The 24,540-nt window shown below is 39.4% G+C and overlaps 1 protein-coding gene across 1 annotated transcript in view; it reads right to left on the bottom strand.

Moving 5' to 3' along the window:
- Window positions 1-21,853: 21,853 nt before the first annotated feature.
- The window catches only part of LOC134214591 (uncharacterized), a 219,205-nt gene continuing 216,518 nt past the window's right edge, over window positions 21,854-24,540 (bottom strand). The window contains exon 2 of the mRNA XM_062693929.1: window positions 21,854-21,904. The gene's annotated coding sequence lies outside the window, so the exon portion shown is untranslated. The remainder of the gene's footprint in view (window positions 21,905-24,540) is intronic.

Below are 24,540 nucleotides of genomic sequence, written 5' to 3'. Positions count from 1 at the left end.
GGAAGAAGGACGGATGGATGGTATTTGCCAGTATGTTTTTTCTGCACGGGCCGTCGTCGATTAAATGCCCATTCGAACAAATGTATCTTCAACTTAACCTCCTTTTGACGAAATGATTTGTTCCAAGGCTAACTACGATGATGAATAGGCAACACAACATTAACAATTAATTGCATATTGCAAATCTTTACAAATCCTCCCACCCCAGCAGCACAATTCAAACTGATTTGTTTGCTGTAACTCATATATAACCAAATTTGGTCATATATGAGTTTGGTTAAACTGGTTTGCAACATGTGTGTTGCTCAGGCAGCCTGTTGTTGAGGGCATAAAGTATGATGTTCTCGATAATAAACATTGTGAGCTCGCTTGACTGTGGATATACAAAAGTAAAGCACAAGTGACGATTGGGCAAATCAAGCATCCGAAGGTATTCAATTTGCAAAAAAAGAGCTAGCCGCGGTGGAGGTTCTGATGGATCCTTTAAGTGGTCTTGTTGGGTAGGGGTTATCACGCCTCGATATTTAACACGTACGTACCCAACCCCCATTTTACGACAAAACTCAAAATTCAAAACCACATAGCTCAGCCAATTTCTAACGGATTTTCAAGCAATCTTCTGGAATCGATCACAAAATTCCTATAGTTTTAGGAACCGAGGTCAATTTTCGTGCAATGACCATGGTTTCGGATATATTCCGGGGAGTACTGGGGTTACCTCCCTCCCGGAAAAAATGGTCACTTGCTGATCGGCTTCGAAATCCATCTTGCGACATGTCAAACTTCATGATTTTGCAAACCAAACCAAGTGGATAAAATTTACATGTCAAAGTCCATGATTTTGCAAAACAAATACACTGGAGTAAATTTCGGCGATTTTCAATCGAATTGGCCACCCTCCGGATACTTCCAGGGCCTGGTTTCTATGGGGAAGTAGCCAATATCCGTTCAATATAGGAACCCATCTTGCGACATGTCAAACTTCATGATTTTGTAGAACAAGTGCACTGGAGTACATTTCGGCGATTTTCGATCGAATTTTCCACCCTCCGGATACTTCCAGGGCCTGGTTTCCTTGGGGAAGTGGCCAATATCCGTTCAATCTAGGAACCCATCTTGTGACATGTCAATCTTCATGATTTCGCAAACCATGTACACTGGAGTAAATTTCGGCGATTTTAGATCGAACTGACCACTCTCCGGGAACTTCCAGGGCCTGGTTCCCTTGGAGAAGTGGCCAATTTTCGTTCAATCTTGGAACCCATTTTCAAGCGCCAAAATTTCTTCAGAAGTTCCTCCAGGAATTCCTCCGGAAGTTCCTCCAGGAATTCCTCCGGAAGTTTCTCCCGGAATTCCTCCGAAAGTTCCTCCAGGAACTCCTCCAGAAGTTCCTCCAGCAATTCCTTTGGATGTTCCTCCCGGAATTCCTCCGGAAGTTTCTCCATTATTTCCTTCAGTAGTTCCTCTAGGAATTCCTCCGGAAGTTCCTCCAGGAATTCCTCCGGAAGTTGCTCCAGGAATTCCTCCGGAAGTTGCTCCAGGAATTTATCCGGAAGTTGCTCCAGGAATTCCTTCGGAAGTTCCTCCGGATGTTCCTCCAGGAATTCCTTCGAAAGTTCCTCCAGGAATTCATCCGGAAGTTCCTCCAGGAATTCCTCCCGAAGTTCCTCCAGTAATTCCTCCCAAAGTTCCTCCAGAAATTCCAAGTTTCTCCAGGAATTCCTCCAGAAGTTCCTCCGGAAGTTTCACCACAAATTCATCCGGAAGTTCCTCCAGGAATTTCTCCGGAAGTTCCTTCAGGAATTCCTCCGGAAGTTCCTCCAGGAATTCTAAGTTTCTCCAGGAATTCCTCCGGAAGTTTCTCCATGAATTCCTCCGGAAATTTCACCAGGAATTCTTCTGGGAGTTGCTCAAGGAATTCCTTCGAAAATCCTCCAGGAATTCATTCGGAAGTTCCTCCGGATGTTCCTCCAGGAATTCCTCCGGAAGATGCTCCAGGAATTCCTACGGAAGATCCTCCAGGAATTCCTCCGGAAGTTCTTCCAGTAATTCCGCCGGAAGTTCCTCCAGTAATTATCTCGGAAGTTTATCCAGTATTTCCAAAGATTCCAGGATTGAATGAAAATTGGCCACTTTCCCAAGGGAACCAGTCCCTGGAAGTACCCGGAGGGTGGCCAATTCGATCGAAAATCGCCCAAATGTACTCCAGTGTATTTGTTTTGCAAAATCATGGAGTTTGACATGTCGCAAGATGGATTCCTAGATTGAACGAAAATTGGCCACTTCCCCAAGGGAATCAGGCCCTCGAAGTATCCGGAGGATGGCCAATTCGATCGAAAATCGCCAAAATGTACTCCAGTGTACTTGTTTTGCAAATTCATGAAGTTTGAAATGTCGCAAGATGGGTTCCTATATTGAACGGATATTGGCCACTTCCCCAAGGGAACCAGGCCCTGGAAGTATCCGGAGGGTGGTCAATTCGATCGAAAATCGCCGAAATTTACTCCAGTGTACTTGTTTTGCAAAATCATGAAGTTTGACATGTCGCAAGATGGATTTCGAAGCCGAACTGCAAGTGACCATTTTTTCCGGGAGGGAGGTAACCCCAGTACTCCCCGGAATATATCCGAAACCATGGCTATTGCACGGAAATTTACCTCGGTTCCTAAAACTATAGGAATTTTGTGATCGATTCCAGAAGATTGCTTGAAAATCCGTTAGAAATTGGCTGAGCTATGTGGTTTTGAATTTTGAGTTTTGTCGTAAAATAGGGGTTGAGGACGTACGTGTTAACAAAAAAACATAACATTGATATCATTGGTTTCTGAACTAGTACCATAAATTAGAATAGAGGGAATTTCATCATCGATATCAAATTTTATTAAAAATCTATTGATTAATTATGTTTTTAGCTTAATTACCTATTACCGACTTAATATGCTGAAATTCATTCGAAATTTTATTCGACTAAATGTCCTTTTGATTGAATGCTCTTTCGACTAAATGTTCATTCGACCATATGCCCGTTCGACTTAATGTCTATCCGAGTAAATGTCCATTGATCCAAATGTCATTTCGATCAAATACCTTTTCGACTAAATGTTCATTCGTCTAAATGCCCATCTATCCGACTAAATTTCCATTGAACCAAATGTCACTTCAACCAAATGTACATTCGACTACATGTCCATCGAACGGACATTTGGTCGGAAGGATATTTAATCAAAACTATTTTTTTAGTCCACCAAGACGTACACGATTAGAAAAAAGTACCTAATATTAGGTACTTTTCACTCAAATCAAGGGTTCAGTGTAGGAAGCCAAAATAAGGTAAATGTTCAATTTTATTCCTGCTAATCCTCTAGTTACTCCAGTTCATATTCAACCTGAATGATATTTTTTATTTGCTTATGCTATCCTTTCTAATCCTGGGGCCCTCCTTAGCCGTGCGGTAAGACGCGCGGCTACAAAGCAAGACCATGCTGAGGGTGGCTGGGTTCGATTCCCGGTGCCGGTCTAGGCAATTTTCAGATTGGAAATTGTCTCGACTTTCCTGGGCATAAAAGTATCATCATGTTACCCTCATGATATACGAATGCAAAAATGGTAACTTGGCTTAGAAACCTCGTAGTTAATAACTATGGAAGTGCTTAATGAACACTAAGCTGCGAGGCGGCTCTGTCCCAGTGTGGGGATGTTATGCCAATTAGAAGAAGAAGATCCTTTCTAAAACTAATAGAGCAATTTGAGTTATTGAAATTAATGATAAAATAACATATGATGAAGATAAAGGTCCGGTATTTCCTAATAAAGTTATTATAAATGACCTGCTTTTAGCCGAGATAAAAGACTTACGTGTCAGAAGATTGCGTTCGGTAAATTCCCTACCTTTTTCATAAACTTGTGTATCTTACACTGTTATTAGGAAATAACAAATTTGTACTAAATCACAAACCAAAGTATGATTATGTAACCCAAAGTTCAATTGATTTTCTCATTCTCGCTATATACTCCACAATAGGCATAAAAACTTGTGATCCATTGACACAGTAAAAATTGAGACATCAAATCTCAACTTTTACATTGTGTTGGTTCATCATGTACGGGTCTCCCCCACGGCCTCCACAAAGCGCGCGAATACAGTGTCTCGTATATTTTACATTACTGCTAGGGACAAAGCTCGCGAGTAAAACCCCAGCACGCACATTTATGGCACCCAAAAGGACAATCGTTCAGAACAGCTGCCACGGACGGGCTGCGAGCGACTGCTCTATCGCTTCATGTCAGTCACCCGTCTCGTCCGGCTCGGGTGTGTTATTATCAGACAGATGGATGGAAGCTCGCTGCGCTTGCCACGCAACAATGCGGCCCCGTAATCATATTCTGCTAAATGTAAGTACGCACAACAGTAACCGCGTAGAAGCATCATGCCACGTGGGCCGGGCCCGCGAATGACGATGATGACAATGGAGCGATATTTAGCCGGTCAGGTCGAGATTGCATCCGTCCTGTCATCCTGTTTATGCTGTTCAAAACACAATGGCTGGGCCGACAACACAAGGGCTCCAATGTTTCCGCAATCGAAGCCGGCGACAGGTCACAGGCCTACCTTTGAAATGTGTTCCGATGCTTCGGTTATGATCGGACCGGATTGGTTTAGGGTTTGGGATTTAGCGAATTGTTGCTGCGGCCTGCGCGGTGTTGAATATGGTAGACTATTATGCCGCGAGCGGTAAGTGCAGTCTGTGTAATTTGGATGGATTGAATGTATTACTTGATAGTGTAAATCGTTGTTCCGTTATCTGCGTTGAGTGACGGTACGCAAGAATGGATAGATATAGTATAATGAGTTCTTTCATTAGGAACCGACAATACTTCCTTTCGGGTCCTGAATAATCTGACATACCCAGAAAAGGGTCCTACCCGGCTATTGATTTACAATCGAAATAATTATAATACTAATAGTGATTAATGAAAACTGTTTGTCTAATATTCAAACGAATACATTACAATCAGCTAGCTATTTGTTAATATGGCTTTCAAAAATGTACAACAATATAGAAGAAATATAACTTTGTGATATTTCTACACTAATTGCTATGTCATTAAACCAGCTATTCAGTTGTTTGTCAAACACGAAACTCAATATCCCTACGTCAACCCTTACCAACCATTCCGTATCGGAAGGACAGCCAACGCTACACAAACCAGCACGTTCCCTCGTATTTCATCGCTTCTTTGCAGCACAACCCCTAGGTCTAGGATGACGCACAGATTTTAGCATATTTTAATTAAGCCCATCTGTCATTGTTGCGTATAACTCCTTCAGCCCATAGTAAACAGCGGCATTTCCTAGATGCAAACGGCACGGATGGCAGCAACAGAAGAAAAAACAAATAGAAATCAAACAAACAAGTCGCACGGGAAGCTCCAGCAGGAATCAACACCAGGACTGAACTTGCTGGCGCTTTTTTTCTCCTCTGTTCATTCCGTGCTGGAAGTTTCTTCTTGTCGTCCATTACCCACCCCCCTGTCAGCAGCAATGGCGCTTGGCGTTGTGACAGCAATAATGTTTCTGAAATGGAGGACGGTCGTCTTGAACTTCAGTCGCGTTTACATTTGAGAATCGTTTGGAGTTATTGCGAAGGAAAAAAAAACAGATTGGTTCACCTAGCGGCGACGCCTTTCCTGTTTTTATATGCACTTAAATTATATGTTAATATCTTATAAACTTTTGGCTTCGATTCTTTAAAAGCAAAATAAATTTAGGGTTCGATTTCACAAAATATCGCTGAATGTCTCGCCGCACAGATTTATACTTTGTAAAAATCGTAGAGCCTAAGAGAAGTTGTAAGTAAGTTACGCCTTGTATCCGTGTCTCACTTTTATCTGATATAAAAATGCCGCACATGTACCAAGGAAGACAATGTGGTTCGAAGTCAGCTAAATACTCAACAGAAACGGGAAAAAATGATCACTGAATTCGATTCATTGGCGATAATGGATCCTTTCCAAACATCTAAACGAGTTTCTAGCGAACGTATAGCCTTGCTTCCACCTTGGCCCATACGATAAAGGTAAAAATGTTTATATTAATAAGTGCGGAACCTGTGTGACAACCAGGAAGCGGTGTAAAAGTGCACACTGAGAACGAAACAAATGAAAATGCAAAAAGCTACGAAATAATCATGAACCGCAAAAAATAACAACCGTCGAGTGAGGCTCCTCCTAACTTTGGCTACTTTGGATTTTATATTTTCTAAAACAAGCAAAAGTAAATCATATAAAGAACAGAAAGTTGCCATCCCGCTATAATATTTACGTCATAGTTCATGAGGCTGCAAAATAGTGTGTTGACATCATGGTAGGAGCATTCAATATGGTCCCCAAAAGTTCCTATCTCAGGCGTCCACGGTTCGGATAGCGGATAGCGGAATAGCGGATAGCGAATGGCGGATGATTAACGGAATGCTGTATCGCGTCAGCTATACCTAAGTCCCACTAGTGCGATGTAGGTAACGTGACCCCGTCAGGTTCCGCTTTGACATAATCGTTGTGCCGACTTGCGTTTGTTGGCGATATCCACCTCTGTCTTATGTTGAGCGAGTTTCAAGCTTTTCAAGCTGATCCAATCCGCCATAGTGCTGATCGCGTGTGCTGCGGTCAGTTCTATCTCGCGAATTGACTACCCGTAGTCGTCCAGGGTTTCATCATCGGATATTTTGACACCAAGAGGGCACTTGAGTCTCAAAACATAAGGTTCCATAATACCAGGCTCACTTGTGGAACATTAAACACTTGTGGAACATTAATGTTGGAACTCCGGCGGTAATAGGAACACTTCTCTTACCGGCATCGGTTTACTAAAGCTTGATCCACTTAGTATTTGGCCGTTTCATTCCAATTACTGCGGCGCCTCTGGTGGTCGTACCGAGAAGTAAAAAACATCACATCGTTGCGGAAGGTTTAATTTATGGTGAAAGTTTCATTAGTATTGATGCTCACGTTCAAAAGTTATCGAAAATGGAACGCAAGAGATGGGAACAAATTTTGCAGACTCACGTTGGAAATCCAACACCGTCAGGAGGTATGATTCAAAGTATCTAAAATTACCGAAATTGACTGTAAAAACTGTCAAACGTTATCGGGAAACACTATTGCTGGATCGCGTAGAACAAAACAACCGTAGAAATTGAACATACGACCAGAAACTACAAGCGAAAGTCTGTAGAGCAGTTCAGAACAATTCTGGGATTTCCTTCGTGATTTAGCGAAAAGGTTCACTGCGCCTTACAGCACAGCTCAAATAGTTTGTCTACGCGCGAAGGTTTCAAGTCGTATGGTGTCAGTAAGCATCCCAACAGGACCCTGAAACAGAACCTGGTTGTCAAACATCACGCAAGAATGCTGGTCGAACAAGTTCTGACGAAATACAATTGATGTATTTTGATGAACATTAATATTAAAATGGACTATCAATTGCCGGAACACAAGTTTTACCTTGCCAAACGGAAGGGTAATGACCAAGGAAAATTCAAATATGTCTATGCAGGCCAGATTGCCCACAAATTGATAGTATGTCAAAGCATCTGCAGTTGTTGAAGAAAACTAAAGTTTTCATCAATGGAACGACCAAAAATGGGTAAATATACAAGGAGGAGTGTCTTCAGAAGCGATTTTTGCCATCCACTCAATCACACGACTGTCCGGGGTTGCTTTGGCCTGACTTAACAAGCTGCCATTACAGACGGGATGTAATGGAATGGTATGAACCGAATGAAAACGACGTTATTGAAAAAACTATCAAATCACCAAAATGCCCAAATTTTCGTCCCAACGAAAAATATTAGGCAATTATCTGAGGGAAACTTAAGAAATGGTGCAAAACAATTAGAAAACCATCTCATATGGAGAAGTGGTGTGAAAAAATGTCAGATCAAGTTGACCGTTCTACTGTGCAAAAAATAACGAGTGGTATTGAGAGAAAAGTCCGAGAATTCATCCGAAATGCCAATGAATAATTTTTCGATATTTTTTCCATCAAAGTTTACTAAATTCCCTGAACCTGAACCACCTTTTTATGTACTTTTTTGGCAAAGAAATGTCTTATTTCGTGCGGCCGAGCTTTATAGTAGTAATCGGTGCTGGAAAAAGCTTCCCATAATCTGATCCAAGGCCCACCGGCAAGCTAACCCGGTGTAACGAGAACGCGATGGCATCCCAACTTGCGCTTCTGAATGTATTCTTCATATAAAGTCTCTAATAAAAAATCCCAATGGAATTACAATAGAAAATTATTATAACAGTACGCTGAAATTAATTGTAATTAAGGTTAACTCTATTGTGGCTCACAATAGAATAGCAATGGAGAATATTGTTTTCCACCATGAAGCCTATTGTAAATGGCAGTTTTACAATAGAAAATAGGGGTTGTTATGTATCTTTACAATAAAAAAAATCGATTTTTTCTCGAACAAATTTTTGCCATTACAATTAAATTTATTGTAATTCTTTTGCCAATATTTTACTGGCAGTAGATTTTATAGTACGCCTATTGGAACAACAATATGGCACTTTAATTGGTATGATATGAAAACAATAGAATTTAGTGTTCATCAATAAAATGTATTGTATTTTTATGATATTTTATTACAACTCAATTGTATTTTTTATCCGGGGTGTCACTAACGCACAGTATTGAAAACCTCCCCTTTTCTGTATGATCGGTATCTCAGCGGTCTTTATCACTGAGTTGATAGCGTCCAACATGGGCTTACCTTTACGAAAACCAAACTGAATGCTTGAAAGGCCGTCCGTACCCTCTGAGTAAGGTGTCAGCCTGTTGAGGATGATCTTCTCCAGTAACCGTCGTGTAAATTAGACTGATTGGTCTGTACGGGTCGCCCGACAGCTTCGACAGCAGAACCAACATCTGTCTTTTTCATCTATAAGAAAAACTACACTCATCGAGGCATATCTGCATAACAAACCTGTCTGGGCTTAGCTGATTGCTGCCTTGAGAGCGCTGTTCGAAGCTTTATCAAGCCCTGGAACTTTGATCGTTGTCAAAGAATTAGCCACCGCGAGTAACCCTTCATTCGTTACCTGAACCATCCTTTTGGCCGCACCCAAAACGCTGTGCAGTGCAGAAGGCCAGGAACTTGTGGCTCGGGACGGGAAGAGTTAATCGATAATCCTCGCCAACCTATCCGGAGACTGTTCGGTGGGTGAAGAGCCCCCTTTGGTCATATCCATCACAATCCTATAGCGTTTGAACCTTCGTATACGTTGTCGAAACACGCTCTATTTCTGCCTTGTTAAGGGTTAGTTTAGCAGCTCAAAACACTTCACGGCGGTCCGCTCTAACCTCGTCGGTGTGGGCACGTTGTTTTACGCATCAAAAACGACCCGGAATTCGGTCGTAATGCTATCCGAACGAACTACGCAATGATGCAGAAAGATGTAGGCTGCTGATGACCTCGACATATCAAAAGAAACTTCCTCCATGTAGCCTAGATCCAAATACTCCCTGATGAATTCTGAGTAGGCTGACTTTAGAGCCGGATTCAATTCGAGACGGTGACTCAGCGATAACAGACGACGCTTGGCCACCTCGTAGGACCTTCCAAGCTGACTGAAGACTTCTAGCTTCTTCGGCAACGCTACTACAAAACGACCAGTATCGTCTCTGGTGGTGGTTGCAGCAAAATGTTCTTCGCGAGCTAACTCTTCGATGAACATCGTACTTGAAGATTGACACGACTCAATCTCCCAAAATCTTGAAATGGAATCCTCTAATGAAAGCGTACTACAGACACCGGTGGTGATTGGATTTGGAGGTTGGCGTAGACCAACTCTACCGGAAACAACCCAAACCAGAGTGGTATTCTGGAGCACAGGCTGTCCTTGGCCAAGCTTAACGAAACCTTCAGAGGTAGATCGTAGAGCAGTGGGAGTGAATTCTGAGGAAGACGAAATGGTTTGCTATTGCTATGCCACCGATACTATAGTGGTCCTTGGTCGTCCGTGTATGTAATTGCTGAACCAGCCGTTCGGAGATGACATTCAGCTTTGAGGCCGGGTCTAGATGAGCTCTGGCCAACAATACGTAACTGCTAGAATCAACGACCTTGGCTAGAGCTGTATGCAGTAGCACTGTTGACGAGATCTTCCGAATGTTGGCGACCAAGAAGGTGGCTGAGCGACGGGGTAGCGGCAGGAAGTGTGACTACTGGAGTGGCTAACGATGGAGGCTAGTTTGAAGTGTTTTGAAGACTTCTAGCGTTCTGTGATTGAGTTTGTTCGGAATTGGGTGAACTGTGGATTTGTTTCGGAGCTTGCGATTGGTTAGGATAGCGATTGTTTGCTTGTTAGTGTAGCATTGTGTGGTGCCTTTGCCCACATACACGACATGCAGTGGAGGAACAGTTTTTTTTATCTGGGGTCAGGCGAGAGGCAGTTGAGGCAAAGTCCTTTCTTCTCCATCCATTCGACGGAATGGATGTTGCTAAAATTTGGTTTCTGTAAGCGAGTTGTTGGAGGGGGGTCGCAAGATCGAAACTTCAACGGTGCGATAGACTGGAGTACCGTAGCATGGCTCCTCAGGAACTGGAGAAGGTATTTTTATCCGGAACATCAGTTGACTTGTGGTAGTTCTCCCATTGTTTGAGTGTGGCAGAATCCAAGCGAGTGTAAACCATTAAGTCAATATTACACCCCGACTTTCAGTGTCCATCCCCATTTTGTGTACCATTTTGAGATTCCGTTCAAAGAGAGTGTGCTATGTTTGGAGACGGAAGCGGAATTTATTTGTTCCGTCAAATTTCCTAATTAAAAAAAACTTTATGAAAACGTATAGTATTTTATTTTAGTTCAAGCGTTCATGATATTATTGCACCGATGTGCCGAAGAAGCTACTGAAACAATTGAAAAAAAAACCTGTTTGCGGCTGTTGGATTTTTTTGGTTGGACGGTTGGCAAGATGTATCAGAGGATGTTCTCAATTTGCAGGACTACAAACAGGATATTTTTTTGAAGATTCTAAGTATTTTTAGAGCAATTCACTTTACTTTTTAATACTGCTTTTTTACTTAATACTGAAAACTGCTCTACTTTTCTCTAACTCATCGTAATTTTCATAGAATAGAAGACATTGGTCTTCTGGTGTATAGCTAGTCTGCGTGTTATAAAAAAAAACGTCGCCCTTTTCGTGATCATATCATGATGTGCTTCTACTGAGTAACAATTTTTGTTACTTTTTAATTTTTAAAACTGTTAATTTTTTTATGTTGAGCTTTGATTCATGCAATTAGTTTGAAGGTTCATGATATTAATAACTTTCTACGAATTATCATTCATTCTGATAGGTGTAAAGAAAAAAGGCTGTGAAAACAAACATTTTACAATACTTGACTCAAATTTTACCCAAGTGTCTTTCATGCCCCTTTCTTTTGAACCCTTTCAATGATGAAGCACAAATCATTTTTATTTATTTAAACACAGACACCTTTTTCATTGAAATGATTTTTTAAAGGTGGGCTTGCTCAGGCTCAGGTAGCTTGATTCTAGATTGGACACAGTTTGGGTGTCCGGAACCAGAAGCCACAGCTTGAACAACCGAATGGGGTGGCAGATTCTCCCTTCGCTCAGCAGCTGCCAGAAAGCCAAGAACCTTCACGTAACCTGTCTCGAAATTATCGCGGATCTTAGGATTCGTTGCTTCACGTTCCTCATCATCTGCATCCTCATCAATTAACTCCAACTTCTGGCGAATAGACTGGAATTGCTCGGATGTTTCATGCAATCTATTCTTCCAGCCTTCGACCGAAAACTTGTCCCTATCTTCTTGGTAGGAATCCACGAATAGCAACAAATTCTGCATTGTGTTCAAGCAAAAACGCGAAGCGATTTCGAAGAAGGTGCCATATCGTATGATTACAATTTCTCAAAGCGATCTCAGAACGATCAAGCTGTAAATAATACAATCGTTCTTTCAGTCCCTTTTTGATAAGCCGGACAGGCAGCAAATTATTTGGCCTTTGCACTTTCCAAGTGAAAATCGTCCACTTTATCTGTCGCCCAAGCGAACAGATCAGATTCTCGCCCGAATGTAGGACCACTTTGCTAACGATTAGCGGTCACTTCATCCACGTTCTAATTAAAACACTAGCACTTTGCTGCCACGCGGCCTGAAGCAATTCTCGTACGGGCTATCAGTCAGTTGATCACGGTGATAGTCGCAAAGTCCGACACTATCACTACCGGAGACTAATTCCACTCAACCGCGAACCGACTAACGACACTTCGACCGATACCAAACTATCCGGCTCGAATGATCATTTATTGTGTAGCGAAAAACTAATTTGATCCGGTCTTGGTGTAAGAAAAATACGCGATTTATAAGCTCTCTTTTGTATAGAGTACGATACGTTCGATTCGGGTAGATACGTTCGATTTCGATATTTATTTGTGACTGACACGATCTACTTGATATGTGAGATGCACATTGCACACGGTCTAACGATATTGGGTTGGATTCTACCCACGCTGCTACGATCGTTGGTGCGATCGTTAGGTACGGTGATTACTTATAAAAATTATTCATATGTGATGAAGTGAGAGAACTATCTTTCCTAATCAAGTTCCAAGGATGGTCCAATTCTATTTTGGGCTAATTCAATTCTTAACACAAATCAAGTTTTACTTTCCTTCCTTTCTGAACAGTTCGAGAGCGGAGTGCCCATACATAGTATAAAGAGCTGGAAATTAGTAAGCTCATACAACACGGCAGACTGCGGTGGGCTGGATACGTTGTTGGTATACCGGAAGAGCGTCGAACAAAGATACTATCCATTTACTTACCCTAGTGACATTTTGGTTTTATACTTGTTTTAGCACACTCTTGTAGAGTTAATTATGGTCTTCAAGAGCGTTATAAAATATAGCTTCGTGGAAGGCCGCATACACGATGACTTTTTGCAGTTGAATAGGCCATGAGAGCGTCAGACGTTTAGAGCGACTGGATGCGAGTGGCCCAGGATCGGGTCCAGTGGAGAAGGATACTCTATTCAGTGTAGACTCATCAAGGAGGAGCTGTAGCCCATCAAGTATGAAGTATCCTGGAAAAACTCTGATCTTACTGGAGGCTCGGTTACGGACTGCAGTATGATGAGGCCGAAATCTGGTATGAAGACGTGCATCTCAGGCTTGAAATACGTCTCTGTGATGACGGCTATTTTTCGATGTCACGGTCATTGAGAAAATCGCTAAATTCATGATTCGTGTGCTTGATAGAATTGAAGTCAGAAGCTTGAAGTCAGAATTCTAATGAAGTCTTCTGGGTCCACATTAAGCAAAAAAACTCAATTTCTTGGAACGGCAGGATCATAGTTGTCGGTACAACCCCAAGGTGAGCAAACTCATTTTAATAGACAGAGATTCTAAATTATCATATTTCTTAGAAAATATTTTAACACACGTCGAGCCCAGTATGCTAAAGCAGAAGCACACAACCTTATTGTAACGGTTGAGAACTCAAAACCGAAACATGGGGGAAAAATCGTGACAAACGTTCCGCTTTCCTCCCTCGTCATTGGAAGGGACATGATCACCGCGCGATGGCGATGGGGGCGTAAGGTGGTTGCTAGTCACAGGAATTATGATAGCAATATATTTCACATTATGAACGTCGCGTGTAATATTATTCAGATGAATTCAAATTCTCCCGGCGACGACGGAGCAAACTCCGACGGAAATAAAATGCTAAACATAACGAGTGTCGCATGGGTTCTGATCTATGGGTACGTTGCGAATCGCTTGGCGTTCAGCTGGAGTAGTTCTGAGGAAATCATTTGGTTGATGAATGGTGCCGCAATCGCATTTTTTTTTGTATTGGTAAAAATTGTCGCGGATTTCTATTTCCCCGTAACGAAGTGTAAGCCCAACAACTGTAATGCTTCTCCACGATTGTGAATGAAAAATGATAACTGACCAGGATTTGACATAATTGGAACCGAATTGATAAGATTTTTCTAAACTGACAAATCGTTTGTTGCGAATGAAGAAAAACCAGATAGCTGACATAGCTTTAAAGGAAAGAATTTGTTCTACATATTTGTCACATCACGAAAGTTAATACCTAATTTGATTTGAATTACGCACATCTAAAATACGTAGAAGTGTAGACTTTCAATCAGTATCAAACGAAATTTGATTCCCAAATGTCAATACGCTCCTGTTCTGTTGTCATCGTTTTACTACATGTTTGCAAATCAGGCCACCATGAAATCGAAATAGCAAATACCCATAGCCCTTACCTGTCAGTCGCCTGTTTCTTAAGTAGAACCATGGAAAAGTTGGTAAATATTTATTACATTTCCAACGTATTTTTTGCTTTTCCTAGTCGTGCGCGTAAACAACGCGACGCGTGTCTCGCTGTGCCTGCTGAGGGCTCCAGTTGTGGTGACACATCGACGGACAGACAATAATGGAACTGATGGGAATGTGAATCCACTGCCTGACTGGTAGGAGATATCTACGATGGTTGATGGGGATGCAGTGCCGCACCCGCTGATTCTCAGTACATCTATGGAGCGCACAAGAGTGTGTAACATGTGATTCTGCAGTGATTTGTAGCAGCCTCATATCGCACCGACATCTGTCATGTATGTACTCTGTGCTATGTGAGGTCAAGTAAAACCGAACCTGGTCTTGCCCTGGGTATGATGCTATCGTTTCTTGAAACGGAAAACGTGTCATAATATTGATAGAACCATATTATGGAACGTGACTTGATGTTCGATATGGGTGGGAGATATCAACTACAAGTTTCTGTTATTTTTTTAAAAAAGATGTTATGTTATACCTACATTATTCTTCTTCTTTAATGGCATTACATCCTAACTTCAGCTTGAACTGCTTTTCAATTCAGTGTTCCATATAAGCATTTCCGCAGTTAGTAATTGAAAGCCTTTCTATGCATAGCCTTTCATATTGACCCGGATTTGTCTTAGCAGTATTTCAGGCATTTCTCAGTCACATGTTTATATACCCAAAATAATCGTCAGCTCATAAATTTTCCGAAACTGACCTCAGATTATTGATCGGTCATACCTACATCCTATAATCGTCGGAGGAAGAATCGTCAGTTGACCACTTTTATATGGACAAAAATTTCATAAGAATATCTCTCATGAACGATTTTAATGCTGCTTTTTATCAAAAATGTGCCCAATACTATTTAAGAGATGAAGAATAATGTATGTAGGCAATATTTCGCCAGTGTTCTACGTTCTCCAAACCATTTTGGATTGCAGAGCCTTGGTCAAGCAAGTCTATTACGCTTGGTACGAAACTAAGAGCAAGGTGTCCATTAGAGTGATTCAAATTTTGACTTTTTTACTTCTCGATGCTTAAAATATTTCATTTGCCATTTTAATAATCCTCCTAAATTTCATATCACTAAAGACCAACACGCAATGCAGCGGAACAGCGAGGGAAACAGTAGGATTTGACAGTTAACCCATACATTTTCTGTAAAATCGGGCCGTTTTCGCTGAATGGCGTTTGAAGCTTGAGAGAGACAAAAGAACCTTCTGAAATATTTTCCATAACGCGCCTTTCCAATCACTTACAGCAACAATACCAAAATCAGAATCTTGAAAGAAAATTTCACTTGGTTGCTACTGACGCCATCCATGCCAATAAATTATTCAAGCGTATATGTTTGATTTAATCTTTTCGAAGAATTTTTCCGCCTTTCCTATTATTAAATCAACACTCTAGCGAGAAAACTTCAATCAATTGCTATTGAAGCCAATATCATCCACTAGATGATTTTTCAATGAAACGCTATTATAGACGCCATCCCACAGTGGCTAAAATCTTAGATTAATAATATTTTGGTACAGATTTATCAAATAAAAAGTCCATTTTTCGTCATTGCAAAAAATAGCGTGTGCAACTCGTTGCAAAACTCGATTTTTTCAGCACTCGTAGTATTTATCCAACTCGGCAAGCCTCGTTGGATAAACGTACAACTCGTGCTGAAAAAATCATCTTTTTGCAACTAGTTGCACAAACTACTATTTTCCACTTCACAACATATAAGGTTTGATTCTTCATAAAAGTTGTAGCAAAAGTTCTCCTGAAAAACTGCCGAAGACACCAAGTTCGTAATTCCGTTACTTTTGGAGACTTTCTATATCATTTTCACTTTATTTTCTACATTTTGTGCATGTTCTAGAAAGTTTTAGATAATATTAAAATACGCCGTTTGGTGACTATTGTGACTTAAAAACTTTAAAAATAAAAAAGCTATAACAGTTTTATTGGATTTTTTAGTCATCTATATAATAAAAATGAGTTGAGATTTCCTTCCTGACGATTTAACTCGCGAACTGGTTGACCGATTTGCAAGATTTTTTCCCTAATCGATTCGTTTCGAGATCCGCAAGGCTTGTATATGCCGGAGGTTGATGAATTTAACGGGGAAATGTAAAAAAATCATTAGAAAACAGTTTTGGGTCAGCTGTTGAGGAAAACATAACAAACGCACGGAAATTTATCTAAAGTGCGGTGCTGCAAATAGTTCATTGTGACATTTGCAACACCCGGGCAAAGCTGAGTGTTTACAGCTAGTATTTAATATAACTGCAATTTGACAAGGGGAAAATTGTGGCAGTCAATCTCATACGCATAACAAAGTACAAGTGATGAACTTTAAATAATTACTTGAACTACTGAGCCTTACCTGAACTGAACTAAGGAATGTTTGATCAAAGACCATTTCCTACTATGCAAGGTAGAATTCAATCACCCTTCAAGGAGTTGATGAACTAATGCACCATGCGTCTCCATGTGCTTGGTTGCTTATTCATCGAACATGCTCAAAACTTGTTGGCATAAAAATCAAAAAATCTTTAAAAGTAAAGAAATTACGAACTCGGTGTTTTCGTCAAAGTTTTTCCGGAGAACTTTTTCTACAACTTTTATGAAGAATCAAAGTTTATATGTTGTGAAGTGCAAAATAGTAGTTTGTGCAACAAGTTGCAAAAAGATGATTTTTTCAGCACGAGTTGTACGTTTATCCAACGAGGCTTGCCGAGTTGGATAAATACTACGAGTGCTGAAAAAATCGAGTTTTGCAACGAGTTGCACACGCTATTTTTTGCAATGACGAAAAATGGACTTTAATTTGATAAATCTGTATACCAAAATTGAAATTGTACAGTCTAATTTACGCTACATGATCATTCTTGCCAGTAAATTATAGTGCTGCGGAGAACAATCAGAATCCATGTTACCGTGTTACATTGCATAGTTCGATAAGCCGTGAAGCGATAGATGTACTTGCCTTTGGAAATTTTTGATGTCATGTCCACCAAACTATTTAATTTATTACGAGGCGCATAGAACACACTATTTGAGCCCTTGCCCAAGCTAATTCAGCAAAATGTAGTCATGTAACTACAGTTCTGATGTTGGTTTTTCATTATAGCACCCAAATGAGTGTTATAATGGATATTATGCAACCCATTTGAGTTGCATAATGTTCAATAAAGCACCCATTTCGTTGGTATGGAAAAGTAGGCCGTTTTAGCACTCGAAAAGGAACTGTAAACCAGATATTATGATCAGGAATTGCAAAAAATAAATTTTTCATCTCACTCTTAAGGGGATTGATCATAAGGATGAATACTTCCAAAGAAGCGCGTCTGATAAAATTACTTACTGATAAAATGTCTCGAAGACACCATCACGCTAAATCACATTATAAAGATACTATTAAATAAACGCGCTTAAAACATGATTTTAGCCACTGTGCATCCGTGCGAATACATTTTAGCAGCGTCTCCTTCCAACGCGATCTTATGATTCTGCTTTCTGCTGTCGCCAAGTATTTAAGATTTGTACTACTTTGATAAAAAAAAGTTTTTTCAAATGCATTGCATAGCATAGCATGGTTATTGAAAAGAACGGAAATATTTTCCATAACGTACCATTCGAATCACTAACAGCAACAAAACAAAAATCAGAATCTTGAGAGCAAACTTCACTGTCGGCAGGGTTCGTAATGCTCACTCAATCTCAGGAGCACATGATTTTCCCTCACGAAAGTTTTCGGGGAGAAATCGCTTTTCGGGAAAGAAAAACAGCCTGGAGAGTGATAACAATTTTTCGCTCACTTCGATTGCCGCTAAACGTTGGTTTGCTCTTTTTCTTTCATATTCGAGTCTTTTCGTGGCATCATCAATGCAAATGGTAGTAGCTTATGTGGAACAAACAACTTAACGCTTTCATACAGATAGCGTGGTGGTGTGGCTAAAGTAAGCGCATCCCAACAGCTATTATTGTTACTATTCTGGGTTCGAATCCCGGCGTGGCCGTACAATTTTTTGTAATTGTTCTGCGATAATTCTCGCGAAAAGTGAGTGAGAGGTAAAAGTAATGAAACGAAAAAGGATTTTCATCTAATAGGCAAGATTTTCGTTTATCTTCCAATGCTAAATCTAGAGAAAAGATTGATGGGTGAAAGATGATCCTCAACATAATCAACGAAACAAGATTTTCCCTTGGTCCGAAAAACGCTTGCTTTGGTCTCATTGAAACAAAAAGTCGAAACCCTGACTGTCGGTGATTAGGGTAAGACGGTATAATATGCCCCCTTAAGGCAACTCCTCGATAACTTTTTACTTTTTAACGCAATTTATGCAAACTTTGTGTTATTTGGTAGTCCAGGAAGACGCAAATGCATTGCCCGTGAGTAGTCATATACAAATATTACAGATAACACGTAATAAAGCTTTTTTGAAAAGTCGTGAAAAAATGAATTTCAAATAGTGAAAGGGCAATACGCCCCACCTTAACCAAAGACGTTTCATAGCCCTTCATTAGTATTTTACCAATCCCATAGTAAAAAGGCTACAAATCCTTATGCGCTTGACATTAAAAAAACAAAATAGGTCCATTTAAGCAGGTGTGAATTACATTTCAATATTTTCCATACAATTTGGAAGCAACTGCTGCAGGCTCGCTGCGCTTGTGTCCAGTTGGTACGGGCATATCGTCCTGTCTACACTGGGGCGTTTTGGCCAGTGAAACATGTTTTCGAAAATCGTTACATTTTTGTAGATGGAAGCAATTATATATCATATTAACCACTGAGAAAAGTTATTTTGTTGCCCAACTGAGTGTTCGAGTGCAAGTTTTGCGGACAGTATGCCAGAGTCGCTCCAGAATGTTGAGCAAACAAACATGAAAAGTTACATCAAAACTGTAACTTTTTGTATTTTGCTATTATTTTCATTGTGTAATACAAAAATACTTTCACATTCACATAGTATGATGGGTTTACAAATACTTTATAGGTACCAACTGATTTTGACTCTTATTTATTTATAGTTTTCTAGAAATCAAAGGGGGGCGTTTTGGCCAGGTGGGGCGCATTATACCGTCTTACCCTACGAGAAAATTTCAGCGCGCGAGCTATTTTGTTCGAGGTGTCGCAAATAATGGAGAGCTTTCCCAGCATGATGGGCATCGGCAATGTTCCCGTCAGATTTTTTTTTTAATTATTTTTTACTGGTGCCATCTATGTGAATTAATTATTGCAGAGTCTTTCGCTGACACGCGCTCATGATTTTGCTACCGACTGATAATTTCTGCCGTCGCCAAGCGATTATTGGTGATGATTTGCACTTTGAATATAATTTTTCTCTGCTCAACCTTCTCTTTTATAAAGTGATGGAAGCACCGATTTATTTTCAATGATGCGCTTCCGCAAACACTAACATCAACAAAATCAAAAGCAGAAAAAATATCCAGTATTTTGCCCTCAGTAAAACAACAAACATCAACTACTATGAACGAAAACATGAATTTTTATTTAATATGGTTTTCAATAAGTTAATAAAATTTTGTAAATTTTAACACATTTTTTTATTAGATTTTTATTATTTATTGTTTTCTGTTAGTTTATCAAGAGAACATACTTTATATGAATTATATGTATATTCATGGTAAAATAGTGTGGAGTTCAAGACACGCCGCCGCGTTCCTTAGATGATTGACTCTAATGACTTCTGGATGATGTTGATTATCAATTGAATGTATTTGTATGACATAGACTCATATACACGTAGTAATTGAAAGAATATGTAGAAAATGAAGCTGAAATCGGAAAATTCTTCAGTAGTTGCCCTTTTGTATAGTTTTTAATGCACGAAAATTAAAAAAAAACATTTTGATAATAATACAAATGAATTTTTAAACTGAAATCATATCCAAATGGAAATCTGTTTTTTCTTTCGTGATAGTTGACGTATGTTGTTCTCCAAATTTTTATGATCCGATGTTTCGATGCACCTTTCGTCGTCGTAACCTTGATGATGTTCTTCTGGCCGTAACCTCCGCTACCTTCTCCTAGTCCTCGTCTTCCTTACACTGTCATTCTGCCGCCAGCTTGGATGCCATGCCTTGTTTCGTTTCGTTTCGGGCCGGACAGGTGCAGTCCGTTCGGTTCGACGCGCATGTAGTGAATGAATTGGGCGCCGCAGGCTTTGTTTCATTTACACAAAGAAAATCTTGCGGTGGACCAAAACATAACTTACATCCATCTGATGTCCGTATCGGGAATGCATGAACGGGATTGGTTGGTTCTGAAATTTTTACTGGATGAGTATAGCAAAAATTGAAATTCTAAATAGTTCATCGAGAATAATTTTATGTTTCGATTAAATTATTGGAGAGTTTTCGAGTGGATTGCCATGTAAATCTCCAAAATCCATCGAAAGATAAGTGCCGTTTTGCTTCGAAATCCAGACACCTTTTCAGGTTTTCCATTATTTTAATGCTTTAAATATATTTAAATTATTTTTAAATATCACAGTACCGTGTGGGACCGAAATCCATCCACCTAATAAGATATCAATAATTTAAAGGTAATTAATGTAGAAATAATTTATCTTATCCTGTTAAGATACTTCAGATACTTGGCTTTTGGGGCATTGAAATGGAAAGTAGGCTTTGAATTTAAAACAACAAAAATCAAAAATCTCCACCCACCAAACTGCAGCAATTTTTATCGGGTAGAGCATAATTGCACAAAAAGTAACTGTGTTTAATTGCTAATTGCGAATCATCACATAAGATAAGCGGAATACAAATCGATGGGATCGCTCGTCAAGGTGCGTATTGAACTATTTACAGTGGTAGTTTGTCCATCAAGTCTGTTTCAATTTAAATATTTAGTTAAAAAATAGCTGTACGGATTTTGATCCTAACTAAACGCGATGTGCATAAGACTTGTAGAGCACACCAATAGCTTCCGTTCAGAGGTTTTTGCGATGATTTTTGGCGTTTATATCTCCTATTAGATTTTTTTTTTCCAAATTGAAAATAGCACAAAAACATTGAATCGAATTGAGACACCTCGAAATTTTATTCGATTCAGCTGAAAATTTTTCAGGAGGCTTATTTTAGCATAAGAATTGTGATTCTGGGCTGACCGGTTGAATTTTTGATACTTTTTGAAATCATGAAGAGGTCTAAATTATGGATTATAGATTATGGAAATGAACTTATTAAATTTTATCTTGCGAAAGAGTGCTCAAACAGAAATTTACTGATTTTCATCAACAAAGTCAATTATTTTTTATGCAATTTTCATATTTTTATGCAATTTTCATATTTTTAATTAACTAATTAAACTGCGGGCTCTCCTTAGCCGTGCGGTAAGACGCACGGCTACAAAGCAAGACCATGCTGAGGGTGGCTGGGTTCGATTCCCGGTGCTGGTTCAGACAATGTTTGGATTGAAAATTGTCTCGACTTCCCTGGGCATAAAAGTATCATCGTGCTAGCCTCATGATATACGAATGCAAAAATGGTAACCTGGCTTAGAAACCTCGCAGTTAATAACTGTGGAAGTGCTTAATGAACACTAAGCTGCGAGGCGGCTCTGTCCCAGTGTGGGAAAGTAATGCCAATAAGAAGAAGAAGATAATTAAATTGCATAAATTTAATACTTTAACATAACTAATACTGTACTTTCGAATGATCGACTGTTTATTGTTATTTTAACTTTTAACAGATTTTAACAGATTTTCTTTATCAAACCTGATTGCAAACCCCCCTTTTTTCATCTTTTTTTGCTAGAAAAAAAAGGGGGGTTTGCAATCAGGCGGTTTGATAAAGAAAATCTGTGTTATTTGCCAGTGTCATCTATGTTAAAAATAAGTGTTTCCAAAATAATGTACCACAAATTTCCAAACCTGACAGTTATTGTAAGACTAAACATTAGACAAGGAACAAACATAATATTTTCCCCCTGATGAAGACACCAACCCCGTGTCGAAACGTTAGACAAATATAAATCTTGTTTTAATCCTTAAAGACTGCGTAGCCGTTTTAAGTTAAAATAACTAATACTAAACATGACCGCGTCTGGAATTCGAAGCAAAAATGTTCGGATTTCAAAGCATCGCATTACAAGTGTCCGGGTCTCGAAGCATACAATACCTCAGCAATACCTCAATTTTAAATTCAAAAGTACATTATATTAACATTTTAAATACATTACAGCTAAACTTAAGAATATTATCAAGTGACACAGTAGCAATCCTTGAAAATATGCGGAACAATAGCTTCGAAACGGTCATCGTACACCACGTCGGTGCTTAGGTGCCCGGATTTCGATGCAAAACGGTACACTATTATCGTTCAAAATCTTACATGATTTGTTATGGTTCCCAATTTTAGATTCTGATTTGACACCCAGTACCTTCGGGTAAGACATTTGCCAACGTCAAAACTTCCACAAGAAAAAACAATAAAGTTGATTGAATTTTACATGAACGATAAACAATTATATCACAGACAAACAGACGTAACACAAGAAAAATTACCATCGACCATGGCATCAACGATAAATTTGAATTTGATTGATTGTGTGTTTCACAACTAGAGGCGCTAGCGTCGTAATCCTTCGAGTTTGGCATTTCACTCCAGCGCCTTCTGGTGACAATGTCATACGAAACATTGTTTCGTGTAACATGCTCGCAAGGTGGTGGTAGAGGAGTTGAGCGATGGATTTTCAGAAAAACGTTCAAGCTGTTACGTCTGTTTGTCTGTGATTATATGATCACGGTAACCCCTTTGCCAAGTAAGTATAATATAAACACTTCTAAAGAAGAGATCATCTATGGAAAAAATGCTTATTGTCTTTTTATGTTTTTCCAAAGAAATTTTCATATCTTCATATCATTTATTGATTTTTTTGTGGATATTTCTTGACTTATAATGATTGTTCATTGCTAATATTTATTTATTTATGGAAATTGCTAATAAAATTTTGTTTCGTGGAAAGTTTTTGAAAATTTTGGATTATTCATGGAAATTTCGTATTTATTTATTACTTATATACCCTGAATTATTTATTGTCAATTTCCTTATTTTTTATGGAAAATTTCTAATTTTCTAGAAGGAGTTTTTGTTTTAGTCGATCGAATTTTACTGACAGTGATCTGGTAGTGATCTGAGTCAATGTTCAGAACATGGTCTATCTGGTTGCTATTTTCACGATTTGGGTGTCTCCAGGTGTGCTTTCGGATATTGTTTCGTGCAAAGTAGGTGCTACTGATGACATCCCTCTGACAGCAGCAAAATTTACTAGCTTTAGCAGAGTGAAGCCTTTTCTTGCCGACTATGGGACGGTAAAAGTCCTCTCTACCGACCTGCGTGTTAGAGTCTCCAAAACAATTTTAGCGTCATGCTTTGGGCACTCTCCATAGGCTTTATCAAGACATTCATGCGACCTTCAAGTTGTCAGATTCATCGTTTGCGGTGAGTAGATGTTGATCAGGCTGTAACTGAAGAATTTGATCCATATCCTCAACACGTAGATCTGTTGGCTAATTGGAAGCGTGAGGTAGAAACTATATGGGGACCAGAGTATATTGAACGTTCCTTCCTTGATGTCAACCAGCGACTGGGTATCCCAATCTTGGTAATAGGGTGGCTTATAACACTATTCGAGCCGTTCAAAAGATTCCGAAACATCTGACAAAAGAAATCCACTTAATCAGTACCAACATTGCGAAGGGGCGAAATTGCTATTGTAAACAAAAGCTTCTCTCTTCGCTGGTGAGCTAATTTGTGCCCTTCAACGCAATCCAGCGCTCAGAAAATTCTGCCAAATTTCACAAGAATTCTTCAGATTGTCAAAATATTTTGCCCACGACAAAATCTCATGAAATTTCATGAAATAATCCTCTATTTTTTTCCGAATATTCATCTGAATTTTTAAATTTGTATGAATTTCTTTTGGAATTTTTTATCCAGAAAATTCTTCTGAATAATACCCGTAAATCGTAGCCATTCGTCATCTGTAGCTCAAACAAGTTCAAAATAAATTCCTTTGTATTATCATTGACACTCCGTGGGGTAATATTAACTTGAATTTAAAATAATTATTTTTGTACTTGTCCACCGAAATGAAATAGTTCAATGAGTAGTTTTGGCTCTACCCTGTGTAAGTGTATG

The sequence above is a fragment of the Armigeres subalbatus genome, chromosome 2 (assembly GCF_024139115.2).
Source record: "Armigeres subalbatus isolate Guangzhou_Male chromosome 2, GZ_Asu_2, whole genome shotgun sequence".
NCBI lineage: Eukaryota > Metazoa > Arthropoda > Insecta > Diptera > Culicidae > Armigeres > Armigeres subalbatus.
This window is presented reverse-complemented; position numbering and strand designations above follow the sequence as displayed.